The following is a 9,203-nucleotide window of genomic DNA, read 5'->3' on the forward strand; positions in this document are numbered from 1 at the left end:
TCATTGCCAGGGAAAACCCCAAATGAGGTCATAAAGAATCAAACAATGAGCAACGACAGTCCCTCAAAAGAACAAAATCAGAGTCCATTTCTCAGGGTCCATGACTTCAAAGGAAAGAACAGCCCAAGCTCTTGTTCATAATTTCTCATTGGATGCTATTGGCAAATGGGGTCACAGGAGCTTCCTCAGAAATGCATGAGGCAAAAAGCAGATCAATGATTTTGACTTGGCTTTTCTCTGCTAGCTCGGGACTCGGGAGGATGAGCTGCATTAACTTGCCCACCGTGCTGCCCGGATCCCCCAACAAGGTCCGGGGGCAGATCCAGGTGATCTTGGGGCCCATGTTCTCAGGGAAAAGCACAGAGCTCATGCGGAGAGTCCGGAGGTTCCAGATTGCCCAGTACAAGTGCCTTGTGATCAAGTATGCCAAAGACTCGATACGGCCAAAGTTTCTCTACACATGACCAGAACACTATGGAAGCACTCCCAGCCTGCTTGCTTCGGGATGTGGCCCAGGATGCTCTGGTTGTGACTGTCATTGGCATTGACGAGGGACAGTTTTTTCCAGACATTGTAGAATTCAGTGAGACTATGGCAAATGCCGGAAAGACTGTGATTGTACCTGCACTGGATGGGACCTTTCAGAGGAAGGCATTTGGGAATATCCTGAACTTGGTGCCACTGGCAGAAAGTGTAGTGAAAGTGACCGCAGTGTGCATGGAGTGCTTCCGGGAAGCTGCTTATACTAAGAGACTAGGGGTGGAGAAAGAGGTTGAAGTGATTGGTGGTGCTGATAAATATCATTCTGTGTGTCGACCCTGCTATTTCAAAAAGTTCTCAGGACAATCTACTGGGCCGGAGAACAAAGAGAATTGCCCCCTCAATGGGAAGTCGGGGGACACCTCAAGCTGTCGGAAACTCTTTACTGCTCAACAGATTCTTCAATGCAGTTCCAACAATTGAGGCAATTAGAATATACTTAGAACTGGCCTTCTCCTGGAGAGAGATACCTTCGAGCATTCTGACTGTGTGCATATATACGGTGAAGTCACCTGCACCTGCTCCTCCATTTCTAGCCATGTCACTCCTATTGCTCATACCACCACCATGTTTCTATGTTCCTCAGAAAGAGGGAAGACCAGAAGATTCCTTGGGAAGAGAGAAATAGGAAAGAAGCAGTGCTTTCATAACTTGAAAAAAACTTGAAACCAAGACTATATTTTATAATTTAATTCCATCCTTCCTCTGTTTGCCATCCTGCCCAAAGTTATGCTTGGCAGAATATACATTGCCAATAAAAATCCATCACTTTGCTTTCTTCAGCTTCAGTCTTGCTAAATAAAGACTTTGTTATTCCCCTGAAAAAAAATGATTTTGACTTATCTTTTTAATGCCATCAAAGCCAAAGAGCCTCCACTTTACCATGGAATTAGTCAGCTAGAACCAATTGCAGAATGTCTACACATGTACATTCACAGTCTCTCCAAGATACTTTCCTTGAACATGATGATGACTCTCTCAGAAGCATGCTCACTAATGTCTTCCATACAAAGAATTTGCATCAGATGAGCCAGCTGATGGGCTCTGTACATAACTGACAACCTCAACACACTAGTTATTCTTGTATAATCAAGGGTTTCTTTCTCAAAAATTTGTTTTCTTGAGTTTATACCACACTGAATAGCTGTATAAATTAACTTCTTATCTATACCATTTATCTATTTTTCTATTTTTTTATCTAGTACAAGTTATTTTTGACAGCTACTGCTTTATAATATAATTATAACACAAAACATCCCTCTTTTCTATTTTTCTCACTATACACCTTGTTATTCTTAAACTTCTACTCTTCTAAATGAATATGTGGATTATTTTAATTCCACAAAGTATAGCTTTGATAATTTAATTGATACAATACTAAAACTGTAGAATAATTGGGGTCCAATTTTCAATTTTACTGTATTGACACCCACAAATACTAAACAAATGTTCAATTATTTAGATAATTATTTCTATAAGTTTACTTTGTAATTTTACATTGTACATTTACATTATCATTTTATTTGTATAAATACTCTGTGTGTATCATTGGGTTAATTATCAGATAGTTAATACAGTTTATTTAACCAGGTAAAGTGTATCTTCCTTTTGTCTACTTTGTTACTCAGAATCCTTCCTAATCTGACCTCCTGCTACCTTTCTAGTCTTTACACCCAACTCTCTTCCAACCCCATATACTTTATAATCTAGTGATACTGGTTTCCTTGCCAACAAGGAAAAGATCCTCTTGGAGTTATGTAATCTGACTCACAGCACCCCCTTATTAGATCGTGGGGGAAGGGCTCTGGCCATGAACTTTAGAAGCACATTCTGAAAACCATTAACCTTTTCTTTGAGAAATACCAAAACTTTACTAGCTCCTTCAGTGCCTCTAAAACTAATTTCCAAATCACAATGTGAAGTATGGACTAGTTGCTTGGAGGGCCTCGGACATTCATCCTTGAACACTTAAGGAAGGCAGACATTAATCCTTGAACAATTCAATCTCCCAACTCTGGGCATCTAGTGTATCATTTATATAGAGAATTAGTCATTAGACATTTGCCTTCTTAACCTTTCCTAACCATTATCTTGGAAGATTCTCCTAGACAAGATCACTCTTACCACACAACTATAATGCTTAATAGGAGGAAATGGAAGGATGTGAGGAGAGACCATGTCTTATCCATACTGTGTGTCTTTCTAACATTCTGCTTCCCAATTGCCCAGGGAGTTACTTTCTTCTATTCAACTTTCAGTCAAAATGTGTGCTCCTTATAAATTGTTATAATATATCATTTTATACCCAAGAGTGGGGACATAGAGCACTGGCCCTGAACACAGAAGCAGTGTTTGCTCCTCCTTGAGGAGAAAGCAAAAAGCCAAAAACATATAGTTACAGCTCTACCCCATCTGGCAGAATTTTCCCTAGACAGGGATTGATTTTTCACCAATGAGGTTTAGAGGGAATGGTGAGGTCCTCTATACTATGGAATGGTCAGAGAGCAACTGTGGTGATCCAAAAGGGAATTTTAGAATTTATAATTAAATACTGACTACCTGGGGACCCATTGAGTCTGCACAGTTCACAAAAACCAGCAGAGGGCATCAGAAATCCAGTTAAGATAGAACAGTAGCTCCATTTTTTACTGCCACATTGGCCAAGTGAAAGCTCTCAGCTGGAGGATGCTGGTCCTGATGGAGGAAATAGAAATCCAGGAGTATGTGACTTAACAGAGTCTGTTAACTACATTCTGCAGAGCCAGGCAGGAGCACCCATAATGATATCAGTTCTGAAGTCACAATCAAAAAAGTAGGACAAGAAGCAGGACATGTGTGAAAAGCTAGATCATTACTAAGACCTTGCAGTGATACAGACTCCTATTTATATTAGGCTTTAAGATTTATAAAGTATTTACAACAAATTTGTGAAGTACACCGTTTGAGCATTATGATCTCTAGTTTATTGGGCTAAAATTAAATGAATCCTCTAAGGTCTCAAAGCTGGTCACAAAACAATGGCAGAATTAGAATTTAAACTTAAGTCTCTTGAGTCTGGCTGGTATGTTCTCCACTAGGGTGCTATACCTTTCTCTGAGTTATTTTCGATCTTTCTAAGCACAGTTCCTACATTAAAATAAGTGCTCTAATAAATATTTGTTGAAATGAATTGTATTCAACTGAACTGAGTGTAATTAAATAAAAAGCCAAGAAATCTGAATCAAAAGTCCAGATGGTATCAGTAAAGGCATCACAGATTAATGGAACAAGCAGAGATTGAAGGCAGTACAGTTTCACATAATGGGGAAAAAAATCTAAGTTTGGAGACAGAGGACTAGAACCTGTTTGGCCCTTGGCAAACCATTTCATTTTTTGTAATCTCTGGCTTCTCTTCCATATGTAATAATTATGGAGCATAGGCAGCACGCGTGCACTTATGGGCATCATGGGCAGAAATATGCTGTATGCTTGGGTCAGATGATATGAGATTCAACTCTGAGAGGTCTTGGTCTTTTTTATAACACTGACTCAACAAAATCTGAGTGGTCCCTGAGTTCTCCCCACCATAGGTACATCATTGGAGGTGAAAGTCCTGCAGGAGTTAAAAAAGAGAAAAAGCTTCTAGTTCACTCTCTTCCTCTGACTCTCGCATGTGGCAAGAAGAACTTTTTCTTCTTTTTTTTCTTTTTTTTAATTTAATTTTATTTTTTAAAGATTTCTTTATTTTTAAAACATATGCATGGATAATTTTTCAACATTGACCCTTGCATAGCCTTGTGTTTCAGATGTTCCCCTCTTTCCCCCTACCTCCTCCTCTAGATGGAAGGCAATCCAATATATGTTACACATGTTTAAATATATGTTAAATCCAATATGTGTAAACAAATTTATACAATTCTCTTGCTGCACAAGAAAGATCAGATCAAAAAGGAAAGTAAATGAGTGAGAAAAAATGCAAGCAAACAACAACAAAAAGAATGAGAATGTTATGTTGTGATCCACATTCAGTTCCCACAATCCCCTTTCTGGTTATAGATGGCTCTCTTCATTACAAGATCATTGGAACTGGCATCAGTTATCTCATTGTTGGAAAGAGTCACATTCATCCGAATTGGATTGTCGTATAATATTGATGTTGCTGAGATCGAGGAGATCTTTTTCATTAAAATTTGTGTGAGAGGAATGGAGGTTTTCTTGGCAAAAATGCTGAAGTGATTTGCCATTTCCTTCTCCAGTCCATTTTACAGATGAGAAAACTAAGATAAACTGGGTTAAATGAATTGTTCAGGATCACATAGCAAATAAGTGTCTAAAATTTAAACTTAGGAAAATGAGATTTCCTAACTCCAGGCCTATCCTCTGTACATTCTGATACTAAATGGCAGATAAAATAGTATTTCAGTTAGTTAAACTGACACTGGGCCTTTAAAACACATGTTACCTTTTCTCTTTTGTGTTGCTTTTCCTGAGTATAGATGACTAAACAATGAAACCAAGATGGACACATCCATTTTTGGAGGCAATCTTGTGAGTAAGAGATATTCGAAATCCTGGGTGTCTTGGGTGGAGATGACTAGAATTAGGGGGAGTTGTATCAGAGACTGAGAGAGAAAGAATCTCAAAATCCTGGTATGATTTATCAAAAAAAAATAGCTATTTAGAAGGAGTTGTTTGGATAGCACAGAGCCCAAGTGAATTATAAAATGCCAATTTAACAACATCAGCCTATTATGGCTTCATGTTTTGATGATGGTTTTAAGGCATAACCTCTTCTGAGAGAAAAACAGAAATTATTATTGCTGCTTGTTTAAATTTCTGTCAGTGTATCTTTGTGGATCTTTGTGTTAAGTATATTTTTGTGCAGAGGAAATAAATACCTGTCCTAACTTACATTATATAATAAGTACCTTTCTATCACCCTTGGAGAGATCTAAGTCAAAACTAAGCTTTAATTATTTTTTTCCAGGGCTACAGTGTAGAGTTATAATGAGCTGTATGAGTATGAAAAGAATTAAAGCTGAATTTGGACTGGATTGTATATGTGGGTCCAATGTGGTTTTTTTAGAGGAAAGAGAGATAGAGACAGAGAGATGAAAGAGAAGAGACAGAAGGAGATAGAAATAGACAAAAGACAAAGACAGAAAAACAAACAGAAACAGACAAACAGGCAGATAGAGGGAGACAGAAACAAAGACAAAAGAAAGGGACAGAGAGAGAGATTGAGACAGATATAGACAAAGACAGATGGAAACAAAGTCATCAACAGAGACAAACAGAGATAGGGAGAAATAGAGACAAAGAAAGACAGAGACATGCGGAGATACAGACAGACGGAAACGGTAAAAAGACAAACAGAGACAGAGAGGAATAAAGACAGACATAAACAGAGAGACAGAAAAAGAGAAACAGAGAAAAAGACAGAGAGACATGAAAGAGACAGACAGAGACAAAGGGAAACAGAGACAAAGACAAAGATGAAAGGGACAGACAGAAACAAAGACAGAGACAGAGAGAGACCAAAACAGAGAGACAGAAAGAGACAGACAAGTAAAAAACAAAACCAGAAATAGACAGAAACAGAGGCAGAGACAGGCAGAGACAAAGACAGACAGAGACAGAGACAGACAGAAGCAAATGCAGGGACAGACAGAAACAAAAAGAGACAGATGGAAAGAGACAGAGACAGACAGAAACAGAGAGAAGGACAGAGACAGAGACAGAGACAGAAACAGAGACAGAAACAAAAACAAACAGAAAGACACAGACAGACAGAAACAGAGACAGACAAAAGCAGAGACAGAGACAGACAGAAACAGAGACAGAGACAAAAGCAGAGACAGAGACAGACAGAAACAAAGATAGAGACAGAGACAGACAGAGACATGGAGTCAGACAGAGAAGAACAGAATAACCTTTCCTTCCCATGGACTCCAGCCACAATTTAAATCATTAGATATAAAACGAGAAGGAAGGACAAACTGACCTTGTAGCTTTTAATCTACGATCATACCATCCTCTGAATTGTCTGTTGATGGCTTCTGAGTCCCCTGATCTCTTGTTGCCAGGACAGTGCCCATGGTCTTTCTAATGTTTCAAAGAGCAAGTGTCCAGACAATCTTGGGCCTGATAGCCCCTCTTAGAACACTTAAAGGCTTAATCTTCTGATTAAGGTATTCTCCTCTGATAAACACAAGGATTCATTGAAGAAAAAAGTCTCGTCAAATGATGACAGGTAGCCCTGCCCAAGCGTCTGCTAAGCAGCAGCATCCTTCAGGACCTAATTTCAGTCATGATACAGGGGAAATTCTTTACAAAATGTGAATCTGGGTCACTCTTTTGAGCACTTGATTGTCTCTCCTTTCATCAGCCTAATAGGGAGCATTCCCAAGCTTCTACCAGCAAATATGTAAATGTGGATATAGATATATTCACTGTCCTAGAGTCATCCCGAGAGATTACATTATATTAGGGTGATTACCCAGGATTCTAAATTTGAGGTACCACATGTGATCGCAGGAGGACAAATGATTAGTAAGCCTCAGGCATTTAGTTGAGTAAGAAGTAGCTCTTTGATCAACTAATATTAAAAAAAAAAAAATTTTAAACGCCTGAGGTTGGTATATAGTATAGCAGAAAAAACACTGGTTTGGGAATCATAAAATCTAAGTTCAAATCCCTTCTACCATTTTCCCCTTGTATATGCATGGGCAAGTACCTTTCATACTTTGGATTTTACCTTCCTTATCTGTGAAATGAAGGGGTTGAACTACAATGCTAAGGTCATTTACAATACTAAGTAAAATCCTATCTTTCTAAAACTATAACACACACACAATAATCTCATGAGATTAGCACAGTCAAACCACCATAATCACCAAGAAAAGGGGGTGAAAATATTTCTTACCTCTTCCATATACATCTGTTGGGGACTGCTCTTACCCCTTCTTTAAGTTTCCTTAGGGATTCAGTTTAACCAGACTTCATTTAAATAAACATTTAGAGAGATGAGGACATCATCTTCTTTCTAAGGAGAAGTTCCACGTCACTCCAAAGATCCAAGAACAGCACAGATCTTCATGGAGATTTCACATTGAAAACAGGTCTGAGATCAGGGAAGGAGTGATATCATTCAGGAATCAGATTGAAAGCATGGCTATGGAATTTAATGAGGGGAAAGAGGCAAAAGTAGTGCTAGAAAATGGGAGCTGAAGAAAATTTCAGAGAAGCTAGAGGGCCAGCCCTGCCATTATATAGAAAGGGATTAGAAGCTCACATATGCCTAGCTCAGTGAATATAACAAATTAGAATTTTCCTGATCTAACTTTATAGTTTGTTTGGTTTTTTACAAAAGATATATATATATATACATATATATATATATATATATATATATATATACATATATATATATATATGTATATATATATATATATATATATATATCTTGTACCAAAGCTTTAATTCTTAAACAATTCCACTACATGGACTTAATTGTACTTTTTTATTTTGACCCATTTGACCCTCTCCTTCTATCATGCTTAATGTTTTGTTTTGTTTTGAGAGTTTAAAACAATTTGCATATTTTGGCACTAACTAACAAGGGGGTATGAGAGAAATCGAAAAAACAAATGGGAAAAGGTATATGCTTATTTTTAGTTTTTAAAGGACTCAGAGAATTGAAGGGAAGATCATGTAGGGCCAACCATTTCACCCAAAAGTGTAGTAAAAGATGGAACCTCGCCCTGGCACAAAACCCCAGTTCAGGGACAAAGCTGAAGAGATGAGTATTAAAGAAAATGCTGAATAGTATGGAATTGTTACAAATCTAACACTATAACAATTGCAAGAAACAACTCAGAGGGAAAAAAATTAGATTATGTGTGTATGTACTAACATATACTATATATGTCCAAGGCAATACCAATAAATGGGAAAGAAAACACCATCTGCATCTAGAAAAAGAACTATGGAGATTGAATGTAAATCAATACATACTATATTCACTTTTTTTTCTGATTTTTTTTTCTTTTTCATGGTTTTTTCCCTTTTTGTTCTGATTTTTCTTTCCCAACATGATTCATAAAGCAAATGTATTAAATTGATTAATTAAAAAACATATATATCAAATGAGGCAAGAAATGGAATTAAAAAAATTTAATGGAATAAAAGTTCTTGAGAAAATAATTGGAAAGAGAATAAATAGTTTTTAACAAAGTGGAATGGAATAAAGTTATGGAATTAATAGACTCCCTGAAAATTAGAATAGATTAAACAGAAATTAATGGCTCCACAAAACAATAAGAAATATTAGAATAAAATCAAAATATTTTAAAATAGAAGAAAATTTAAGACACCTGATATTAAAACAACTGACTTGTAAAACAAGTAAAGGAAAAATGATTTAAATATCATTGGGTTTACAGGGGTAAACCTTATTTTTAAAAATCCTGGGCACTATATTTCAAGAAGTTATGAATAAAACTGTCCATATACATTAGAACAAGAGAAAAAAATAAAAATAGAATTTACCAATCACCTTGTAAAATAACTTACCCTAAAAATCTGAGTCTAATCCCATAACAGGAAAAATATACTTTTAATGAATAGATAATGTTCAAATATCCTTTTTAAAAACTAAAACTTTTTTTCCAATCATCAAACAC

The 9,203-nt window shown here is 36.7% G+C and overlaps 1 pseudogene; it reads left to right on the forward strand.

Moving 5' to 3' along the window:
• The first annotated feature begins 236 nt into the window (after positions 1 to 236).
• LOC141553262 (thymidine kinase, cytosolic pseudogene) lies at positions 237 to 1,369 on the forward strand (annotated as a pseudogene).
• Positions 1,370 to 9,203: the final 7,834 nt, after the last annotated feature.

The sequence above is a fragment of the Sminthopsis crassicaudata genome, chromosome 2 (assembly GCF_048593235.1).
Source record: "Sminthopsis crassicaudata isolate SCR6 chromosome 2, ASM4859323v1, whole genome shotgun sequence".
Classification (NCBI taxonomy): Eukaryota; Metazoa; Chordata; class Mammalia; order Dasyuromorphia; family Dasyuridae; genus Sminthopsis; species Sminthopsis crassicaudata.